General features: G+C 43.6%; 1 protein-coding gene across 2 annotated transcripts in view; it reads right to left on the bottom strand.

Annotated features, from left to right (window-relative positions):
• ATRNL1 (attractin like 1) overlaps positions 1–16,341 on the bottom strand; it is a 903,042-nt gene that overhangs the window by 177,100 nt on the left and 709,601 nt on the right. The gene's annotated exons all lie outside the window — the stretch shown is intronic.

The raw sequence follows: 16,341 nt of genomic DNA, 5'->3' as shown, positions 1-16,341 counted from the left end.
ACATGCCGGCTCTTTAAGCAGGATTGTCACCATAAAAATCAAATTTCAACAGCAACTGGTTTGAGTATATTAAGTGATAAAGATGCTAATCCTGCATTCCAAACTTTCAAAACTGTTTCTGCTGTTATGGTTTGGAGCTATCACATACCTTAGGAGCACTGGCCCTTTAATTGCCATTGCCAAACAGTTGCATGCTGGGGGGTCTTTATCTACAATATATTCCTCCTCTTCCCTTTATTTCCCTCTCTTTCTAATGACATAAGACAGTGCACTGCCTAGTATAGACCTCAGTGGGAGTGTCTGAAGACTCTGGGAGGAGGGTGGGTAACAAATACACAATTAGCAAGAGGAGAAAAAAAGAGTGAGGGAGGACATGATGTCAGGATTAGCTTCATTCATAGGTAACCAAGGTGGAGACTGTCTAGAATAAGATTCTTTGCTTTTCCTTTATAAAATTCACAGGAATCATAGTATGGACAGTGCAATACATCTGTTATGTTAGTAGAATTAGCACTTATCTACTTATATATGTGTTTTTTTATTTCTAGGTTAGCATGGGTGTCACTTGTTCTTTAAAGGAGTACTGTAACCTTAAAAAAAAAAAAAAAAAAAAAAAAAAAAAGAGTACAACTTATCTGGGGCTTCTACCGGCCCCCGCAGACGTCCTGTGCTCGCGTTGGTACTCTACGATCCTCCGGTCCCCGCCGTGGTTTGCTGCCAGTTATTGCGACTTTAATGTCGCAAACAACTGCGCCTGCGCGGCCCTATATACTTCTCACTTCAGTTGTCCATCAAGTGCTTGTGTTTTATAACCTTCGCAGCTTTTTATTTCTTTTTGTGGTTTGGGTAGTAAAATCACTACAAAAATGTCTTTTGTACAGCAATTGAAAAGCGATTTTGCAGCATTCTTAACTTTTATATTGGATCGTAATCCCTCCAAAAATGCAGCAGGACCCACAATTTGAATTCCCTAATCGCAATCGCTCCAGTGGGTTTGCCTCCATTGACTTCCATTAGCACAGCGGTTTTGGAATTGTCAGCAATCGTTGGCTAAAACGCTGCTAAAATCACTGCCATAGCCCCATCCCATACTGCAAGAAGTGGCTGCTGAATGGGTTCCTCGTCAGGAAATTTACAAGAGATTTTCTTGCACAAAGATAAAATGCTTTGCCACAGGACTATGGAGGTGAACTTTAAAAATGAACTGTAGTGAAAATAACACAATAAATAAAATTGCTTATTTTTTACAATATTTATTTATAGATTATTTAGTCAGTGTTTGCCCATTGTAAAATATGTCCTTTCCCTGATTTACATTCTGTAATTTATCACAGGTGGTGACATCTTTAGTGCTGCCAGGTGATCTGTATGGAATGCTCATTACTTAGCGTTCTATGCACAGAGTGAGATACTGCTTGCTTGGCAGTTGGAAAAAAGACGTTATTTTCCACAATGCACTGAGGTTCACAGACCGCAATCTGCCAGGACCATGGTCATGACATCACACTGTGGGAGGGGTTTCACCACAATATCAGCCATACAGACCTCCTCGATGCTCTATTCGAGAAAAGGTAAAGGTTTCTCATGGGAAAGGAGGTATCAGCTACTGATTGGAATAAATGAGGTTCAATCCTGGGTTAAAGTTCCTCTTTAAAGAGACACTGAAGAGAAAACAATGAGATAATGATTTGTATGTGTCGTACAGCTAAGAAATAAAACATTAGGAGCTGAGACATAAGTCTAATATTGTTTTCAGTACAGGAAGAGTTAAGAAACTCCAGTTATTATCTATGCAAAAGAGCCATTGAGCTCCAGGACTTTCAAAGCTGCAGAGAGCTCTGTCTTCTGAAGCTTATTATCTCAAGTGTCTGGCACTGTATTGTTTGTTTTTTTCTGCAGAGGACAGGTCAAAAGCCTGCTCTTTAAAATCATTTAGAATGCTGAGTAGTGTGTACACTGCAAATATTAGAGAATGATGCAATGTTATAAAAAAAAACGATATAACTGAAAATAAAAATATGAGAATATTTTCTTTGCTACTAATGTTCTAGTAATTATCCATACTACACAACCAATTCATATCCTAATTTTTTTTTCGCTTCAACGTCTCTTTAACCACTTGTCCTGTCAGAGCAAACTAGCATCTCTTCCGGTTTCCAATTAGACGAACCCCCCCCCCCCCCCCCCCGTAATCCGCCATGTTCCAGTCAGGGAGGCGAGCCTTTGCGTGGACCTCTGGCCAGGTCTGCAGTGAGGTCTTCCCATACTGGAGTAGCCTGGATAAGGTGGAGCAGGTGCCGGAGCTATTTGCAGGGTATCCATAATGTAGTTGGGAATGGGGCAGCTCATTCTGCTAATAGCAGAGTAATCACATTCTGCAGAAGCTGAACATCTGAAAGCCATTCGATAACGGCGGCACTCAGGTCATTTGTGCCATTAGGAAGCAGTAAGTGTTCACCGGGTGCGCGTGATGTTCACGGAGAGCTATTAAAGAGCTTCACCCTCCAGCAATCTCTTTTTATTTTAAAGCCACAGCTTATCTATTACAGCGTGTTTTATGAGCTGACAGCAGCCAGGCCACAAACTTTATAACTTCGTGTTACATAAAATGCTTCATCCGCTTCAAGTTCAGTGTGTATCTAGTCTACTGACAGTATTAGGATCCAACATGGTGCTCTATTTCTCCTAACAAGGTGCACCATGTCCATTGAGTGAACAAAGACCAATGAGGTGTGCTACGCCTAATAACACCACTAACACCAAGAAGGTACGTCAAGTCTACTGACACCACAAACAACCAAAAACGTACATCTTGTCTGCTAACACCACTTACAGTACTTCCAAAAAGGTGTGTGCCAAGTCTACTGACATCACTAAGACTCAATAAAGTGTGTTATGTCTACTGTTTCCATTGTGACCCAACAGGTGTGTCATGTCTATTGACACCATTAAAACCCAACAAGGTGCACCATTGTCTAGGAAACATGACTAAGACCTAACAAGGTGCGGCATGTCTAGAAAACACGACTAAGACATCACATGTCCACAGAAAGCACAAAGACCCAACAAACTGTGCTGTGTCTACAGACTACACTAAGAAAGACACAGCAAGGCAGCTCATGCATGCATAAACCAGTGAGACCAAGTAAAGGGCATTTAGCCTACAGATACCACAAAATTTCCAATAAGGTGTGCTATATCTACTGTCTCTGGGAGACCATAATTCAAGGGAATTTTTCACATCTCGCTCCAGAGCAACTGATCTTATCTGAGGATTCCCTCCAAGCAGCTGCTTTCACCAAGAACAGCTGACCTTACTGTAAACCAAGAATGAATACTTTCCATATTTTCTTCTTCATGGGTTAGGAAAATACTAAATTACCAAGCATCTTTTCAGAAATTATTAAGGTTATTCTGACGCCCCTTCCTGGAGCTTCTCGGACAAATGGGACACTGACCCCCTGGGATATAAAGGTTCTTGTAACGATCTGCTAGTGTGTGAGGGCACTAGCAGACAGACAGTTATTAGACGTTCCCAGGGAAGGGAAGTGTCTACAGTGTCAGTAGAAGGCAGTACTAACACTGAATACAGGGACAGAGAATAGTCAAACAAATCGGGTCAGCAACAGATCAGACAGATAAGGTACAAAATCGGCAGGCAATATCAAAGTGAGTAATCATGCAGAGGTCGGCAACAGATCAGATTGGCAAGGTACAGAATCGGCAGGCAAAGAGAAGTCAGAGAAACAGGCAGAAGTCAAACACAAGTAATCAATATAATAATAATAAGCTGATCTAGTATGGAATCCCCGGGGTCCTGCCGGTTCAAGCCACACACGGACTGACTAAGGTCTGAAGCCTTCACTGAGAAGTGTTAGCTAGAGCAGACAGTGAGCAAGTGTCAAAGCAGCGCTTAAGAAGCCCGGGTAAGCAGGAGAACACGCCCCCAAACCGCTTGGCCCATCCGGATCCGGACCCATGCGTGTCAGCTGACCGGCTGTCAGCTGACACGCTTCCTGAGTGAATAAGAGGAGCGACGCTGACAGCGCGTGCGTCCACCCTCCTTCACTCTATGCGTAGGAAGCCCAGCCGGAGTGCCGCTGACGTCATCCCCAGCCATATGAGCAGACGACCCGGAGGTCGCGGACACGCTGCTGGCAGCTGCAGCGTTGGTAAGATCCGCACACCTGACAGTTCTCAGGCACAGTTTGTTGTTTCGTGGTCATATTTCGTATCTACGGATTTGTAACAACATCCTGAATGTGGATATGCAATCTATTTCTTGATGTGACCTATGGGCATGGAGAGACTGGCAAAGCAGGAATTCTGCCCAAATCCCTCTCCCTGGAGAGGGGGCTGCCATGTACCAATACACAAGGCTGGACATTTGCGTGTCACAGCCACTGCCAGCTTCAGAGTGGGGTTAAAACACAGCGACCCACTCAGGTCCAGGGTCCTTCATCTGTTGTCGAATTTCCACCAATCGACAGGCCAGCAGAACACTGGCCAAAACCCAATACTTTAGGTTATTTCAACACAAAGACACTATCATTTCTGGACTCTGGCATTTTGAACTTTTGGACAGTCTTCTTCATTTCTCATCCCTTACTTATTCTATTCAACTAATTTGTTCAGCTGCCAAATAGATTTATTTGCCAGCGCCAATGTATTTTTCCTGTAGTTTTATAATACAACTAACGATTTAATCATTCTAGTTTTGCCCGTGTTACCTGAATATTCTGATCTATGCTAGAGCTTCATGTCCTCAAAACAGAGATGTTGCTAATAATCAGTTTCTTCGTTTACTGTGCACACAGTAGATTTGCCTCCAGAAGTCTCTAGTGAATGAGATCTGTATGGCAACTGTGGCATAGTACAACGGGATTGGCGGGTTTTAGTCACGCCATGTCTACAGACACTTGTAATACTGGCACCTATCTAGTGACACCAGAAAGACCCAAAATAATAATCTGCATTCAGTATGGGGAATGGGAAGGGTATGCCCAATCCCTGTGCAAGATATTGCTATCATTAAGTCTAATTTACACTGCTGTCTTTTAAACCACCTAGAAATGTATATACAGCGATTGAATGCGTTCATTCAGGCATTGTCATGTGCTAGGCAGCACTACATAATTGCACAAGCATTAATGGATGTTTGGATGCAACTTTTCCTTAGTAAACAGTCTCTGAATGCATCATGCTGTGTTTACTTGAATGCAATCAAACGAACTGGAATTCAGTTCTGGGCACCACATTACAAAAAAGATATTGCAGTTTTAGAGCAGGTGCAGAGACGAGCTACAAAATTGATACGTGGGATGGAAGGTCTCGCTTACCAAGAAAGGTTAGATAAACTGGGTTTATTTAACTAGAGAAAAGACGCCTTAGAGGGGATCTAATTAACATGTATAAATACATCAGAAGGCAATATAATAGCTTGGCGGATGAGCTTTTTGTCCCTAGGCCTTCTCAAAGGACTAGAGGACATGAGCTGCGCATGGAGGAAAAACGTTTTAGCCATTTATTTAGGAAAGAGTTCTTTACAGTAAGAGTGATTAAGATGTGGAATGCATTGCCACAGGAAGTCGTTATGGCAAACTCTATACCTGCATTTAAAGGGGGCTTAGATGCTTTCCTTGCATTGAAAGACATCCATGGCTACAATTACTAGGTTATGCCTAATGATGTTGATCCAGGGATTTTATCTGATTGCCATCTGGAGTCAGGAAGGAATTTTTCCCTTTTGGGGCTAATTGGACCATGCCTTGTGGGGGTTTTTTCGCCTTCCTCTGGATCAACAGGGGTATGTGGGGGGCGGGCTGGAGTTGTACTTTGTACTGGTTGAACTCGATGGACGTATGTCTTTTTTCAACCAAAATAACTATGTAACTATGAAGCAACCTAAACTGAGTGAATGGGAACTAAACAAAAGAGTAATTTAAAAATTTCGAAACGCCTTCATCAAACATCCGTGTAAGCTGGACCTAATAGTTATTATTATTGTACATTTATATAGTGCTGGCATGTTTTACAGAGTACATAAAACAATTTTCATCATCACAACCATCTATCACAGGAGCTCACAAGTGAATGTGTTCCTGCCGCAGTTCAGGGCCAATTTTGCAAGGAAAGCAACTGAAAAACCAGTGTACGTATTTTGGGCTGTGGAAGGAGCCCAGAGCAAAAGAAGGACCCACAAAAACATGGGCAGGGCATAGCACTAGTTGCTCTGTTACTATATTCACGTCAACTTTAGGCTAGGCATGCATATATTCAGGGCTGTGGAATCGGTACAAAAATCATCCAACTCCTCAGTTTATGAAACCACCAAATCCAGGTACCCAAAAATTGCTCCGACTCCACAGCCCTGCATACATTAGATGTAAATTGCATGCTAGTTTATGCAGCTTGGAAATACACCAATCAAACACATTTTTATTGGGGGAGAGGGTTACATTTATTGCTGTCTGCGTCCTTATAGAGAAAGATTTCTTCACTCCCTATTTTTCAGACCATAAGACTATGGCCGGGGACACAAGCATCAGAGGGCTGTTTGAAGCAGCCGAGGGGTGCATGTCACTCACCCCAGTCCCGCTGCTTGCCTCTGCCTCATGTCTGGCTCCGCTCCCCTCCGATGTATATGCAGAAACAGGTAGCGTCACTGACCCTCCTGCCTAATAGCAGGACAGCGGCTCTGCTTCATCAGAGCAGAGCCAGACATGAGGCAGAGGCAAGCAGCGGGACTGGGGTGAGTGACGTAGCCCACAGCTGCTTCAAACAGCCCTCTGATGCTTGTGTCCCCAGCCATAGAGAGAGAGCTTCTTATGGTCTGAAAAATACGGTAGCAATGCCTCCTCTGTATCAAGATCTATAAAAACTTCTTAAAGGGATACTGTAGGGGGGTCGGGGGAAAATGAGCTGAACTTACCCTGGGCTTCTAATCGTCCCCCGCAGACATCCTGTGTTGGCGCAGCCACTCACCGATGCTCCGGCCCCGCCTCCAGTTCACTTCTGTAATTTCTGACTTTAAAGTCAGAAAACCACTGCGCCTGCACGCCCGTGTCCTCGCTCCCGCTGATGTCACCAGGAGTGTACTGTGCAGACACAGACCATACTGGGCCTGCGCTGTGTGCTCTTGATGACATCAGCGGGAGCAAGGACACGGCAACGCAGGCACAGTGGTTTTCAGACTTTAAAGTCTGAAATTCCAAAAGTGAACCGAAGGCGGGGCCGGAGCATCGGTGAGTGGCTGCGCCAACACAGGATGTCTGCGGGGGACCGTTAGAAGCCCCGGGTAAGTTCAACTCATTTTCCCCTGACCCCCTACAGTATCCCTTTAAGTTTCAATTCAAACTCTGGCCAAACAGTCTCTTTCTTTTGGGAATGAGGGAAGGTGGAGCTAGCACCTCTCTTAGCTTTTACTGTTATCCTACTGTGATCTGCACTGTAGGAAAATCTCCACAACATACCCGAAAGAAAATTCAATAGTGAATTTTACATTCACCATGCTATTTAAAGCAAATATTGTTATTTATATACAGAATATACGGCGCATGGCGACAATATATTAAAGGACACCTAAAGTGAGAGGGATATGGAGGCTACCATATTGATTTCCTTTTAAACAATACCAGTTGCCTGGCTGGCCTGCTGATGTTTCATGCACCAGCACACTGCTGGTGCATGAAACATCAGCAAGCCAGCCAGGCAACTGGTATTGAATCACTTGGAACAAGTATGCAGCAAATCCAGGCAAAATTCAGTCAGAAACAACTGATCTGCATGCTTGTTCAGGGTCTATGGCAGGCGCGTCGTTCCGGCAAGAGATTTGGGGCACTTCCCCAAATCCCGCCCATCGTGCCCTGGTTGTTTATGCCTCTTCATCTCCCATCTGACAACTGCTCATAGGACTTATCATGAGCACAGCAGATCACAGGCTTACACCCACACAAAAATGGTGAGAACCTTCAAACTCCGTCTCCATGCTGAACTTTTCCTCTACGGGATAGTAGAGTGCTGACCACGGCTGTCGTGCTGCCCATATACCAACAATCCTGGCTGACCTCGGCTTCAATACTACAGCAAATGGACGAATTACAGCTGCTGCTCTTTAAACGAACAAAAACATTTCTGATTGGCTGCTAAGGGTTGGGTCGTGCTGCTCGTTCCCCTGTAATGTACACATCGATAATTATAATAAAATGCGCTGTAGATTATTATCCAGCTGACATGGTGGATACATAATTGTCATAAAATCTGAACTATTCATTATTACAACACAGTATGTCTAATCTACAACAGATGATCTCACTGTTAACGGCGCTCATGTATTAAATTCCCGGCAAGCGTTTCCAGGCAGTGGCGGCCATTAATCATCGCACGAAGATAGTTGAATTATTTTCCTGCAGTTTTATTTCACCGACGTTGCTGATAAATAGAGAGGGGAGTGGAGCCCGGCGCAGGAAAATGAATTGTGACCGGGGAATAAAAACCAGGCGTCTCCTGAGCCGAACTTCTCTGTCCGAGTGGGAATGGTGGGAGACGCTTATGTACAGCAATATTTCTCCATAACTACACGAGCAAATGATGCGGCCTATACGTAACCAGGTGTCTCCCTTGCCAGACACTGATACATACTGAGGCAGCTCCTTTCAATGCATTATTCAGCTAAATCAATCAAGGCTGAAAACTTTTTTGCCTTTCCCATCCTGTCTAAAAGAACAAGCTGTCTTGCATGATGGGTTGGTGTGGCTCTGTAAGATTTCTAAGCTACAGGCTCACCATACACCAGCGGTTCTGGATGCGAGCCTGGCTTCAGGGGTATAAAGAGATGATTTGCATATTTAGGAATGATGCATTATGGGAAACAACAGCTGCACACTTAAAGGACCACTACAGCGAAAAACAAAATCAGTTAAAATCTGACAGAACAGACAGGTTTTGGAATAGTCCATCTCCTTATTGGGGATTCTCAGAGTTTTATAGGTTTTCAAAAGCATTTCTAAGCAGTTGTTAAGTCAAAATGCCAAAATAGGGTGCAAGTGAGAAGGGAGGCTGGCTGGTATCTTACCATTTTGGCAGTTAAACTGCCATTCAGGAAATGCTTTTGAAAACAAAGACAACTCAGAGAATTCCCCATGAGGAGATGGACTAGTCCAAAACCTGTCGGTTCTGTAAGAATATTAACTGCATCCTTTTTTCGCTGTAGTGATAATCTTACTAATATTATAAATGTGAAAGTTTTGATGTTTGTTACTCAATCATGCAATAATGGCTGAAAGGATTTGAATGAAATTTGGCACACACATAGTACATTATTTGGAATAACATATAGGATACTATTTATCCCCATAACCAAAAAATGGGCTGAGGCAAATACAAATTTCACTGGGAAAATGTAAACGGCAGCCATTCTTACACTGTTAATGGCAGGGTTCTAAAACTTTGCACAGCTGGTCACTGGATGACTGGGATTAACATTCTGAAAAGTTGGTGGAGCCTACAAAAGCCAATCAAAATTCAACTATTGATTTTCAAGGGGAATATTTAATTGCAGAGATTCTTGCACTGTTAATGGCACAAGCCTCAAACCTGGTACAGTTGCTCATTAGGTGACTGGGGTTCACATTCAGAAAAGGGGGTGGAGCCACAGCCAATCAGATTTGTTTTATTTCAATGCAAATTATTGATGCCAAAGACCGCAAAGCTCACAAACTAGGTCATTAAGGAATTGTGTGTTAGGGTTAGAAAAAGTGGGTGGAGCCAACACCAGCCAAATACATACCCAAGAACACCGGGCCATCAGCTGGTTAATAATAATCCGAACTTTTGTATAGCGCTTTTCTCCTGTTGGACTCAAAGCACTCAAGCTGCAGCCACTGGGAGGCGGCTAAAGAGTCCACCCTGCAGTGTTCGGGAGTCTTGCCTTGAACTATCACATAGGTAGGTATCAAAATACCTTCTGCTTTAAGAAGGCAAATTATACTTTTCCTGCCCAAAGGATCTGATTCCCCCAGAGGATCTTCCAACCCTTGTCCACGCCTTCATCACATCACGACTGGACTACTGCAATGCCCTTTATGTTGGCCTCCCCAAAAAGGACCTGCGTCGCCTGCAATTAGTGCAGAATTCTGCTGCCAGATTGCTAACAAACCAGCCTCGCCACTGTCACATTACACCGATCCTTCGCTCACTGCACTGGCTACCAGTAGAATGGAGAATACTCTTCAAGATTGGACTGCTGACATTCAAATCCCTGCACAGTCTGGGCCCTGGATACATGAAGGACTTGCTAAAGCTGCACCACACCTCTCACAACCTCAGATCAGCAAGTTCTGTAAACTTGGTCACTCCCAGAGTGCACCTCAAAAAATCTGGAGATAGAGCCTTCTGCCATGCTGCCCCTACTCTCTGGAACTCCCTACCACACCCAGTAAAGACAGCACCATCCCTGGAGCTATTCAAATCCAGACTGAAAAGCTACCTGTTTAGCCTGGCATTTCCAGACTTATAAAATTTCTTCCTCTGTACCACGATGGTTGGAGCCATGCTTATGTGCTTTGAGTCCCACGGGAGAAAAGCGCTTTACAAATGTTATTTGTTGTTGTTGTTGTAATAAATCTGTCAATAGAAACTAGAATAAACCCACGTTTCTTCTACAGCAGTGTTTCTCAACATTTTATTGGTATGTACCCCTTTTAAAACTCTGTATTCACCAAGTACCCCCAAGCATAGTAAACATTATCACAAGTACCCCTTGACAAATATATATTTAATTGTAGTACATGATAATTGGTTCTAAACAATTTCCAAGCATTTACTATTGCTTTTAATTAGTTGAAATACTCATTCTGCATTGTTTAAATAAGAGTTATAATTTTCTAAAACCCTAAATTTGTTTTCTTGGTTAAGTATATCAAGCCTGAGTACCCCCTGGAACCATCAGAAGTACCCCCTGGGGTACGCGTACCACACGTTGAGAACCTAGGTTCTACAGGAAACTATGTGATTGTAAAGAACTACTTTCCAAAAGTAAATTCGAAGTAGATTCATTTTTTTTGGCTCAGTGGTGGTTCTTTGTAAACTGTATTTACAAACAGACACTGGTTTGCCTCCTAAAGCACCTCAAAAATTAAAGTGGACCTCCAACCTTGGGGATGTCTGGACACAGGTCTGGCCACTGCAGCCGTGCACCCTTCAACCCATACTGGCAACTGTAAAAAATAGCACCATCATTTACCAGATGAAGCTAAAGCCTAGTACACACATCCAATTTTGGTTGGCCAACGACTGGTCAATTTGACTGCTTCCATGTAGTGTGACAGATTACCTATGCAGTCTGTTCATAGTATTCCAGATTTGTTGCCCCTCACACTACATAGGTGGTAACAATAGCCAATCATTGGTCAACCAAAACTGAAGGTGTATACCAGGCTTAAAGAGAAACTCCGACCAAGAATTGAACTTTATCCCAATCAGTAGCTGATACCCCCTTTTACATGAGAAATCTATTCCTTTTCACAAACAGACCATCAGGGGGCCCTGTATGACAGATATTGTGGTGAAACCCCTCCCACAAGAAGCTCTGAGTACCGAGGTACTTCTGGCTGTTTCCTGTCTGTGAACCTTGCTGCATTGTGGGAAATGGCTGTTTACAGCTGTCTCCAACTGCCAAAACAGCAAGCAGCAGCTACATCACCTGCCAGCAGTAAAAATGTCACCATGTAATAAATGTCAGAATGTAAATCAGGAATTTAAAATATTTTACAATGGGCAAACACTGACTAAATCATTTATACAAAATTATTGTAAAAATGAAGCACTTTTTTATTACAATATTTTCACTGGAGTTCCTCTTTAAAGTGAACCTTAAGCCAGAAAAAAAAAAAAAGTTTTACTCACCTGGGGCTTCCACCAGCCCCCTGCAGCAGTCCTGTGCCCTCGCAGCCACTCACTAATCCTCTGGTCCCCCGCTGCCAGCTAGTTTCGTTTTTGCTGACAGGCCCGTCAGGACTGGCCACACGTATCTTTCTCCGCATTCCCGACTGTAATTAGCGCTATTGCGGACCGCAACGCGTACAAAAATATGCATTGCCGCATATCTATGCGTGCGTAATGCGGCATCGCGTATTTTTGTACGCGTTGCTGCCCGCAATAGCTCTAATTACAGTCGGGAATGCGGAAAAAGATACGTGTGGCCAGTCCTGACGGGCCTGTCGGCAAAAACGAAACTAGCTGGCAGCGGGGGACCAGAGGATTAGTGAGTGGCTGCGAGGGCACAGGACTGCTGCAGGGGGCTGGTAGAAGCCCCAGGGGGTAAAACTCATTTTTTTTTCTGGCTTAAGTGTCCCTTTAAGGCTACTTACACACCAAGACGTTAGGTTTTAGGGGACGTTATGGTCGCATAACGTGCCCCTAACGCAACGTATGGTGGTGTTGAAGTTGGACGTCAGATTGAGCTTCATTATGCAGCTCTCAAAGCAGCCGCTCCAGGTTAGTGATAGGAAGTCCGGATCTTTTTAAGGATTCGGATCATTTGAATCAGATCATTGAAAAGATCCAGATCTTTGAACCAAATCATTTGAATCATTTTACTAGGGAAGCAGACTGGGTGAAATGACTAGCAGGACAGGACTTTCCCTGCACTGTACATTCTGTATGTTCCTGTTTCTTCCAGACAGACATCCACTGTGAACCGAATCTTTCATTGTGATGATCCGGATGATTCGACTCACAAAAAAGATCCGGATCAAATGAACGATTCGTTCATGATCTGATCAACACTACAGTCCTACCATGAGTCTCTGCAGTGCAGTGAATATTAATTAGCCATGTGGCTGGCTGCAGAGGAGGAGGAGGAGGAGAGACCTCCTCCTCCAACATTACTGAGCATGTGCAAGCAGTCTAACGCTGCTTAGCCCAGTATAACGTACAGCATGCAGCACTTTGTTTAAACGTGCTGCGTTACTATATAACGCAACGTGGGCACTGTGAACAGCACAATTGATTTTACAGTGCTGTGAGTTAGGCTGCGTTACTGGTTGCACTGTGAAACCAGCCTAAGTGGTAGGCAAGGCTTCACAGCCATAGACTATCATAGCCCCTTATACCACCAGTAACCCCCCCCCCCCCCTAATTACACTGCCTAAAGCTGAAAAAAAACCTCTTCTGGAGTTGGGCTTTAAAGGAGAACTGTAGTGAGAGGTATATGGAGGCTGCCATATTTATTTCCTTTTAAGAAATACCAGTTACCTGGCTGTTCTGCTGTTACTCTGCCTCCAATACTTTTAGCCATAGACCCTAAAACAAGCATGCAGCAGATCAGGGGTTTCTGACATTTTTGTCAGATCTGACAGGATCAGATGCATACTTGTTTCTGGTGTGATTCACACTACTGCAGGAAAATAGCTCAACAGGGCTACCAGGCAACTGGTATTGCTTAACCACTTGAGGACCTAGGGCTTTCTACCCCTAAGGACCGGCCACTTTTTTTCCATTCAGACCACTGCAGCTTTCACGGTTTATTGCTCGCTCATACAACCTACCACCTAAATGAATTTTGGCTCCTTTTCTTGTCACTAATAAAGCTTTCTTTTGGTGCTATTTGATTGCTCCTGCGATTTTTACTTTTTATTATATTCATCAAAAAAGACATGAATTTTGGCAAAAAAATGATTTTTTGTAACTTTCTGTGCTGACATTTTTCAAATAAAGTAAAATTTCTGTATACATGCAGCGCGAAAAATGTGGACAAACATGTTTTGGATAAAAAAAAACCCATTCAGTTTATATTTATTGGTTTGGGTAAAAGTTATAGCGTTTACAAACTATGGTGCAAAAAGTGAATTTTCCCATTTTCAAGCATCTCTGACTTTTCTGACCACCTGTCATGTTTCATGAGGGGCTAGAATTCCAGGATAGTATAAATACCCCCCAAATGACCCCATTTTGGAAAGAAGACATCCCAAAGTATTCACTGAGAGGCATAATGAGTTCATAGAAGATATTATTTTTTGTCACAAGTAAGCGGAAAATGACACTTTGTGACCAAAAAAACAAAAACAAAAAAGTTTCCATTTCTTCTAACTTGCGACAAAAAAAAAAATGAAATCTGCCACGGACTCACCATGCCCCTCTCTGAATACCTTGAAGGGTCTACTTTCTAAAATGGGTCATTTGTGGGGTGTGTTTACTGTCCTGACATTTTGGGGGGTGCTAAATTGTAAGCACCCCTGTAAAGTCTAAAGGTGCTCATTGAACTTTGGACCCCTTAGCGCAGTTAGGCTGCAAAAAAGTGCCACACATGTGGTATTGCCATACTCAGGAGAAGTAGTATAATGTGTTTTGGGGTGTATTTTTACACATACCCATGCTGGGTGGGAGAAATATCTCTGTAAATGACAATTTTTTTATTTTTTTTTACACACAATTGTCCATTTACAGAGATCTTTCTCCCACTCAGCATGGGTATGTGTAAAAATACACCCCAAAACACATTATACTACTTCTCCTGAGTACGGCGATACCACATGTGTGGCACTTTTTTGCACCCTAACTGCACTAAAGGGCCCAAAGTCCAATGAGTACCTTTAGGATTTCACAGGTCATTTTGAGAAATTTCGTTTCAAGACTACTCCTCACGGTTTAGGGCCCCTAAAATGCCAGGGCAGTATAGGAACCCCACAAATGACCCCATTTTAGAAAGAAGACACCCCAAGGTATTCCGTTAGGAGTATGGTGAGTTCATAGAAGATTTTATTTTTTGTCACAAGTTAGCGGAAAATGACACTTTGTGAAAAAACACAATTAAAATCAATTTCCGCTAACTTGTGACAAAAAATAAAATCTTCTATGAACTCGCTATACTACTAACGGAATACCTTGGGGTGTCTTCTTTCTAAAATGGGGTCATTTGTGGGGTTCCTATACTGCCCTGGCATTTTAGGGGCCCTAAACCGTGAGGAGTAGTCTTGAAACGAAATTTCTCAAAATGACCTGTGAAATCCTAAAGTTACTCATTGGACTTTGGGCCCTTTAGCGCAGTTAGGGTGCAAAAAAGTGCCACACATGTGGTATCGCCGTACTCGGGAGAAGTAGTACAATGTGTTTTGGGGTGTATTTTTACACATACCCATGCTGGGTGGGAGAAATACCTCTGTAAATGGACAATTGTGTGTAAAAAAAATCAAAAGATTGTCATTTACAGAGGTATTTCTCCCACCCAGCATGGGTATGTGTAAAAATACACCCCAAAACACATTATACTACTTCTCCCGAGCACGGCGATACCACATGTGTGGCACTTTTTTGCACCCTAACTGCACTAAGGGGCCCAAAGTCCAATGAGTACCTTTAGGATTTCACAGGTCATTTTTGTTTCAAGACTACTCCTCACGGTTTAGGGCCCCTAAAATGCCAGGGCAGTATAGGAACCCTACTAATGACCCCATTTTAGAAAGAAGACAACCCAAGGTATTCCGTTAGGAGTATGGTGAGTTCATAGAAGTTTTTATTTTTTTGTCACAAGTTAGCGGAAATTGATTTTAATTGTTTTTTTCACAAAGTGTCATTTTCCGCTAACTTGTCATAAGCAGGGTGGCCTTTTAGATGACAGGTTGTATTGGGCCTGATCTGATGGATAGGAGTGCTAGGGGGGTGACAGGAGGTGATTGATGGGTGTCTCAGGGGGTGGTTAGAGGGGAAAATAGATGCAATCAATGCACTGGGGAGGTGATCGGAAGGGGGTCTGAGGGGGATCTGAGGGTTTGGCCGAGTGATCAGGAGCCCACACGGGGCAAATTAGGGCCTGATCTGATGGGTAGGTGTGCTAGGGGGTGACAGGAGGTGATTGATGGGTGTCTCAAGGTGTGATTAGAGGGGGGAATAGATGCAAGCAATGCACTGGCGAGGTGATCAGGGCTGGGGTCTGAGGGCATTCTGAGGGTGTGGGCGGGTGATTGAGTGCCCTAGGGGCAGATAGGGGTCTAATCTGATAGGTAGCAGTGAAAGGGGGTGATTGATGGGTAATTAGTGGGTGTTTAGGGTAGAGAACAGATGTAAACACTGCACTTGGGAGGTGATCGGACGTCGGATCTGCGGTCGATCTATTGGTGTGGGTGGGTGATCAGATTGCCCGCAAGGGGCAGGTTAGGGGCTGATTGATGGGTGGCAGTGACAGCGGGTGATTGATGGGTGGCAGTGACAGGGGGTGATTGATGGGTGGCAGTGACGGGGTGATTGATGGGTGATTGACAGGTAATCAGTGGGTTATTACAGGGGAGAACAGATGTAAATATTGCACTGGCGAATTGATAAGGGGGGGTCTGAGGGCAATCTGAG

This window comes from Hyperolius riggenbachi, chromosome 10 (assembly GCF_040937935.1).
Source record: "Hyperolius riggenbachi isolate aHypRig1 chromosome 10, aHypRig1.pri, whole genome shotgun sequence".
Classification (NCBI taxonomy): Eukaryota; Metazoa; Chordata; class Amphibia; order Anura; family Hyperoliidae; genus Hyperolius; species Hyperolius riggenbachi.
This window is presented reverse-complemented; position numbering and strand designations above follow the sequence as displayed.